The following is an 8,166-nucleotide window of genomic DNA, read 5'->3' as shown; positions in this document are numbered from 1 at the left end:
CAAAGACACGATTTATGCGTTCTGGCCACAGTGTGTTGGCTAGAGCCCCATCCATTGCTTCCGAGTTCCAGGCAGGAAAATGAATGAACGGGGACAGAGAAAAAGGCATTTTCTGCCAGAGACAGAAACTTCCCTACCATGCCATTTGCAGCAGCCTCACCCAAGCCCTCCCTGTTACCTCGCCGGCCAGCCCACCTGCAAGCCAGGCATGGGATTGTGGTGTGTAACATGGAACATGTTCCTCAGAAAGCAGCCTCCCCTGGAACTGACGGTGCTGATGCTGGCACCCAGTTCCTCACAGCCTACTCCACTGTCCCAGACTCCTTCAGTTCTGCCAGAGGCTGTAACACAGACTGCAAACAGAGAAAACCTGAGCCTCGAGCAGCCCCCACACTCCACAGACTTGACCTTGACCTGTCCAAAGGCGGGAGAGCTACAGAATGGGGCCGGATTTTCCACCCCAGTCCTGGTCTTGCGCAGCTGTATAAAATCCAGTTGGCCTCAACCATTTCCCTGTACAGTGAACAGCAACCTAACTCCACGTGCCAGCAGACTGCAAACTACTCTTGTAACCCATAGCCAAACCACAGCCAATCACAATCTAGTCAAACCCTGTTGTTCGAGTAAGACAGATGGGGAGTTGTGACCAATCAACTGTCTGCCTCACTTTGCGGGTGGGGTGCCTTTTTTTGTTCCTGCGACACTTCCTGGGCTCTGACTATAAACTGAACCTGCCATGAGTTGGGGCGGATGATCATTTTGATTCTAGAATAGCAAGTTAAGCCAGTTTAGAGCGTGCACCACTGAAAATGTTGCCGTTGGGTGCTTTATCATTAGGGGTCCAGAGGGACCCTGGGGACCAAATCAGACCAGACTCAAGTTTGGTAATAGCTTGATGGTTCCCACCACCACTCTGGGGTCAAACGAGGGGTCAGGCTGCACCTGAGGTTTTTAAAACTTTTGTGTTGTTCAGAAATACCCTCTTCCTGGAGTGGTACCATGGTGGATTCAAGTCCCAGCTGCTCCAGCTCCATGATTTAATGTGCCTTGGAAGGCAGCACAAGACGGTCCCAGTGCTTAGGTCCCTGCCACCCATGTGCCACCCATCTAAATCCAGGAGCCAGGAGCTTCTTCTGGGTCTCCTACATGGGTGCAGGGTCCCAAGGCTTTGGGCCATCCTCTACTGCTTTCCCAGGCCACAAGCAGGGAGCTGGAAGGCAAGTGGAGCAGCTGGGACACAAACTGGTGCCCATATGGAAGGAATCCTGGCACATGCAAGGTGAGGATTTTAGCCATTGGGCTATTATGCCGGACACATCAAGGAATATCTCTTTTTTTTTTCACAAAGACTAAAATGGTATTAACTTAAAAAAAATGGCTTTGTTGCAAATTCAGCAGTTTAACTGAGAAACATAAACTGGGATGGGAAAGTAAAAAGATAGTGGTACTTGGTGGCTGTAGCTGAACATTATGCAAGGACACGGCACAGGAGACAACTTCAGTAGCTACCAAGGCTGTGCAGCAGCCACAGGGATCCTGACCCAACAGGAGTTCCGCTTAAACGACAGCTCAAAGGGCAGAGAACGGGGAGCCTGGTACCGGCCAGTCCAGTCCTTTATTGCAAACAACTAGGACTTGTTCCCTCTTAAGCCAACAGAGCTCTTTCCTTGGTGTTCCCACCAGAGGGCGCCCTCGATAGACCCAGCAACATTGACCGGGTTCTGAGAGTTGTTGCCTGGGTTCCATCTGAGTGAACAGGGGGAGCCACCGGCAAAGTCAGGACTAGTGCCTGATCCTGGTGATGCTGGAGCCGTCTATTCTAACACAAACCTCGCTTGAGCAAATCCACAGGGGCTTTGAATCAGGCATAAGGAGTATCTACTATCCCACGACAGTGAGGCCATTTTCAGTGTGATGAAAGGCTAGAAGGGCACGCTCTACTCGAAAGCAAAGACTTGACGTGGTGGACACTCAGGCGTCCTGTGGAACACCATGAAGAAACCATATGTGAAGGCAACATGCTCATCGGTTTCCTGGAGATCTAATCCTAACATCGCAGTGTATAATGTGCCCACCGACTCCAAATGGCCCCCAGTAAGAGGCCTCTGCTCAGCTCTCCTCAGCACAGCAGAGTGAGCAAGCCACAGGCTGTTTGACTAACGTCTCACAAGAATCAACAGTATACGCACGGGGGCATGAATGCACCAGGGTTTCCTGAAGCCCACTGAATTTTTGCCAGACACTGCAACAGCACTTGGCAAAATAACTTCCTGTTATTTCCCATCAAGTAGTGCGCTGAAATGTATTCCATTTACCTCTTACGACAACCGTGCACGGTGAGCACAAAGTTTTGGTGGAAAAGCTACAGTTTTCAAAGCAGAGTTTCCTGTATTCAGGGTAAAACCTGACAGCTGAAGGGATTTCCCTCCTATCTGAGAGGAGAAAAACTATGCAAACATCTCCCTCACCTTCTGGGTTTAGTTGGCAAGTTTTCCAGGACTTGCTGGAGGCTGCAGATCATGGATGTCAGACTTCTCACAGCCTTAGCACTGCACACACTCTCCGAGAATGCACTTTCTAAGCTATTACCCTGTAAACAGAAGTACAAACACGCTGTTAACCAAGTGAAACTGCTCTATAACATACAAGGTAGACTGGACGACCTTACAAGTGGTTTGTTCATGAGTGTAACGCTCAGACATCAGAAGCAGCTCTCCAGGAACATGGGGAAAAAATACAGGCCTACTGCATATTACTTTCCAAAGCTTAACTCAACCAACTGAAACCAGGGGCAGCGACAGTCAAATCGGAACAAAGCTTTTTGGCAGGTTCCATACACTGGAATTCCAGTCAGGAGACTGGAATCTCAGGAGACTCTTCTTTTGGATCTAATTTGCATCTAAAAACTGCAACGGGGCCTGGTGTGGTAGCCTAGCAGCTAAAGTCCTCGCCTTGCACATGCCAGGATCCCAGATGGGCGCAGGTTCTAATCCCAGCAGCCCTGCTTCCCATCCAGCTCCCTGCTTGTGGCCTGGGAAAGCAATTGAGGATGGCCCAAACCCTTGGTACCCTGCACCTGCGTGGGAGACCCGGAAGAAGCTCCGGGCTCCTGGCTTCAGATTGGAGCAGCCCTGGCCATTGTGGTCACTTGGGGAGTGATTCATCGGATGGAAGATCTTCCTCTCTGTCTCTCCGCCTTTCTATATATCTGCCTTTCCAATAATAAAATAAAATAAATCTAAAGCAAAAAACAAAAAACCTCTGCAACTTCTTTGGTCTTGCTAGTGTTATATTTGTCAGGAATGGTGAGGCTCGTGACTGTTGAGTGTAGCATCAGATACAGTGATTTCTCATGCCGATACATTGAATATGCCATGGGGTAATCCCCAGTTGACCGTTTTTGTGGATGGAGCTTATGGTAGAAAACCAGAGAATAAACATTACACAGAGCATGCTATTATCATTTAAAGGAATTCATGGAGAGAGAAACTCTCCTTCAGTTTAAGTCAACTCAAACTACACGGCTTTACGCTCTTACCCAAGCTTGTCATGTAGCTAAAGACAATTTGGAAAATATTTATACAGAAACACATATGCTTCTGATGTTGCCAGTGATCTCATTATGTTATGAAAACTGAGAGATTTTCTCATTTCTGGTAAAACCTCCATCGAAAACAGATTTCAGGGGCCGGTGCAGTGTATAACAGACTGCTCCTTTCCCTGCCTGCGCTGGTATCCCATATGGGCACTGGGTTGTGTCCTGGATGCCCCATTTCCCAATCCAGCTACCTGCTTATGGCCTGAAAAAAGCAAAGGAAGATGGCTCAAGTTCTTGGGCCCCTGCACCCATGTGGGAGACCCAGAAGGAGCTCCTGACTCTTGGCTTTGGACCAGCCTGGCTCTGGCCTTTGCAGTTGTTTGGGGGAGGGAACCAGTAGATGGGAGATCTCTCTCTCTCCCCCGCCCCGCCTCTGTAACTCTGCTGTTCAAGAAAAAATAAAAAAGCAGGTTTCGGGGCCCAGCATGGTGGCCTAGCAGCTAAAGTCCTCATCTTGCAGGTGCCAGGATCCCATATGGGCGCCGATTCTAATCCCAGCAGCCTTGCTTCCCATCCAGCTCCCTGCTTGTGGCCTGGGAAAGCAGTCGAGGACGGCCCAAAGTCTTGGGACTCTGCACCCATGTGGAAGGCCTGGAAGAGGCTCCTGGCTTCGGATTGGCCCAGCTCTGACTGTTGTGGTCACTTGGGGAGTGGATCATCAGAAGATCTTCCTCTCTGTCTCTCCTCCTCTATATATATCTGACTTTGCAATAAAAACAATAAAATAAATCTTAAAATAAAAACAGATTTCCAGTGGATGAACTCCTTTATGCTAACTTGATTCCATTAAAAATTAAGATTGAATCTGGGCGCTGGTGTTCTGACATAGCAGATAAAGCCGCAGCCTGTCTTGCCCACATCACATGTGGATGCTGCTTCATATCCCAATTGCCCTAATTTCAACCCAGATCCCTGATAATGGCCTGGAAAAAGCAGTGGAGGATGGCTCAAATGTTTGGGTCCCTGCCACCCATAGGGGAGACTCGGATGAAGGTCCTGGCCCTGGCTTTGGCCTAACCCAGTCTTGGCCATTGTAGCTGTCTGGGAATGAACCAGCAGATGGAAGATCTCTCTTTAACTCTCTCAAAATAAATCAATAAACGTAAAAACATTAAAGACTGAATCCCCATCTATAAAACTGATCTTGGGCAACTAAGGGAATGCCATAGCAGATTCTCATGCCAAGTGAGCTAGTGTTGACATGCTTAGGCAAGTCGAGTGAACTCCATGAAACTAGTCCAAGTCAACTTGTTTAGGATTATCTGTTCAATAAACAGTACACAGACCTCGGTTCAGAAAAAGAAATTGATATGAAAGGATGTGAATTCCTGTTGAGAACGGATTCAGGAAGTGGACACAGCTCTCTGGTCATTCCTGAGTCCTAACAGCTCTGCACTCTACAATTCACCTGACACAGGCAAGATAACCCAAATTATGAAAAAAGGAATTCATAAGGTGATAGTTCTAAAGTGGCTAAAACGGCTTACATATAATGTTTGGTCTGCCAAATCCAAAAAAACTGGGAAGACAACAAAAACTTTAGATGGCGCACTTCCATCACCTGAGGGCCATGTGAACACTTACAGATGCTCTTCCTTCAGTTGCCATTCTCACTGGCGGAATGTTTTCTAGTTGGGTGGAAGCTTCCCCGTGCGGGAAGGCCGATGCTCTAACTGAGGAATGATTAGAAATCATACCTTCTTTACAGAGCATCCCAGGAAAAATCTCCAGTGATAGACAAATCCATTTTCCTAGACAAACCACAATGCAATTAAACATGACGCTGCCAACATGGCAGTATCACAGTGATTCCTGCTGCCCTCCGTGAGTCTGAGGATCACAGAGTCCATGGGTTCACAACGGTGTCTCTGTTGGCTTTAGTGGCAATCAGGTCCACTCCTACTGGAAAACAGAAATTGTATGAGATAATTACCAGAAGGCCTCTGCCCTTCGGGACAGAGGACACATGCCTCCTGGATCCATTAGGTAAAAGAAGTTTTTCACACTTCATGACCCCCCAGTGGTGACAACTAGACCTCTTACTCTACAGTGCAGACACTGGACCTTTCAGAAACAAAATCAGAGGGAAAAAAATGTCCTTGAAACTCACTGGGTAGAAACCTCCCAAGCTCTTCTCACTGTCCAAACTACAAAACAAAACAAAACAAAACAAAAAAAAAACAAAAACAAAAACAAAAAACCCAAAAAAACCTTCCCAACTTCAAGGACCCCTCTGGGTGCTTGCAGTGGGACACCTGTTGAAGACTTCAAGGGAACGCTGACCAAGGAAATCTCTGCTCAGCAGCTGTCACGCTAAGACACGGACAGCTTCCCCAAGGTTCGGATCAAGACTTCTGTCACCATATATGTCTTATCCTTTCTCTTCTTGTTCCTTTACGCTGCCATTTTGGCCCTTTCCCTCATGGGGCAGCATCAGTAGAAGGCTTTAGCAAAGAGAAACCGGGGGAAATCAGAATGCCCTCAGGATCTGGAGAACAACCGCACCAAAAGGCCAGGAAATGGTCCCACTCATGCCAACATTTAACTGTTTCCAACAAGAACACATCCTGAAGCACTGAAGGGAGAATGGAAAATTATCCTTGATGTTGTCAATGCTACCATACTTTGCTTCTCAAAGCTCACTGACTGGTGCTCTAAGCAGCGCCACCACGAACACAGCCACTGCCAATGGCAATCGCACAAAGCATACTGTGCTTCTAGGTGCCAGACAATTGAGATCTGAACTGTCTAAGGTAGGAGTGACAGCTCACATAACGTCACCGGATTTAAGATCAGCAGGAACCTTGGCACGACACAATGATGTCCCTTACAATAGGTGTTAGACCATCTGCAAGGAAACCGGCCATTTCTCTTTGTTCACGCATGCAGATTCATGGGAAAACAGAACTAACTTGCTCAAGATGGTCACCAGAGGGCCACTTTACAGCTCTGAAAGACCCAGAGTGGGTCTGCGCATAATTCACTTATTCTTTTTTGTTATTGTTAAGACTTTTTTTTTATTGGAAAGGCAGATTTAGAGAGAGGAGAGTCAGAGAGGAAGATCTTCTATCTGCTGATTCATTTCCCAAGTGGCCACAGTGACCAGAACTGAGCCAATCTGAAGCCAGGCGTCTCCTCTGGGTCTCCCACATGGGTGCAGGGTCCCAAGGCCTTGGGCCATCCTCTACTGCTTTCCCAGGCCACAAGCAGGGAGCTGGATGGGAAGTGGAGCAGCTGGGACACAGACCAGCTGGATTTAAGGCAAGGATTTAGCCACTAAGCCACCATGCCAGGAACCAAGAATTATTCTGTATGCCTTTTCACTCGTTTGGGTCTTGCTATTTCAGTAGGCACACTCCTGCCTTCCAAACAGTGTCTCGGCACTATATATTATGTTTATTTACTCAGAAGCTGTCAATAGTTACAGGTCATCCCTTGTCTAAGAGAGGGTCTCATGTAGGTTGGAGCAGAAAATGTAAAACATAAGGCACATCTAATTAATTTAACAAGAATCCTTTCTCTGTGTCATCACTAGGTCACCTTTATGAGTTAAACACAGGTGCGAATCCAACCTAAGGTCCCCGGATTGACCAAGTGCAACAGCGGCAATTAGTTTCTCGTTTACTTTTTCATATTTCGATACTCTAATCTCGAAGCCCGCCTAACAGCAGAACCTCGGCTAAAAAAAAGTGATTTTATAAGGATGCAGCAGTTAAGAGGTGAAAGCCAAGATGAACAGAAGGTAAGGAGTTAGCAGGGTGACAAGCCCTTCTAGGATACAACCATGAATGTTGTGGAAAACATTTCAGTCCAACAGAGAGAAGGTGCCACTGGGCAGGCAGCTAGTCGAGGCTGATTTCTCCCTGGATGGCGGCTGGCCCAGCGCCTCCTTCCAGCTCAGGGGGAGCTTCCATGTGGTTACATTTTGGTGAACTGAAGGGCTTTAAGTAGGGACGGTACAGAAAGGCTCTTTTGGTTTGCTGCCACTCACCCATGTTACAGGGCAGGAGAGGGGTCCTCATTAACCTACCCCATAACTATATTTGGGAAAAAGCAAGCTTTGTGCTTTCAACAAGAAGAACCATCCACATGTAGCTATTATGGCTTCAGTAAAAATGTCACGGGCTTTCAGCATCTCAGTTGCACCGCAGACAAGCCGGAGGGAAATCATGAGTCAAGCTCCTTAAGCAGAAGGAATGTAAAAATACCAGCGACTGCCCCGCACTGCAGTACCTGTGTCTGATTTTCTCCTGGTGGAACTGAAGCGTTCGTGTGGGAACACTTTCAACAAAACCAAACTGGAACGCCCTGACTTTGAACGGGAGGTTTTGTCCCTTTCTGAGAAACGGTGGAAAAGGACAGAAGGGCGGGGGGCAGGAAGAAGCACGCTGTCCTTCCTCAGCCGGGTTTGCTGAACCCAAGTTTGTGTTTCTTGAAGTTTAGCAGGCGGCTTCCTTTGTCATGTGGAGGTAGGATAGCACGACCTTGGTTCCACATCCTGAGAACAGGGAGAGTACCAGCAAGCTCGTACCCTGCCATCTGTGGACGGAGGGGTGCTGCTGCGCAGA

Source organism: Ochotona princeps, chromosome 8 (assembly GCF_030435755.1).
Source record: "Ochotona princeps isolate mOchPri1 chromosome 8, mOchPri1.hap1, whole genome shotgun sequence".
Lineage (NCBI taxonomy): Eukaryota > Metazoa > Chordata > Mammalia > Lagomorpha > Ochotonidae > Ochotona > Ochotona princeps.
The sequence above is the reverse complement of the archived record's forward strand: the minus strand, read 5'-3'. Positions refer to the sequence as shown.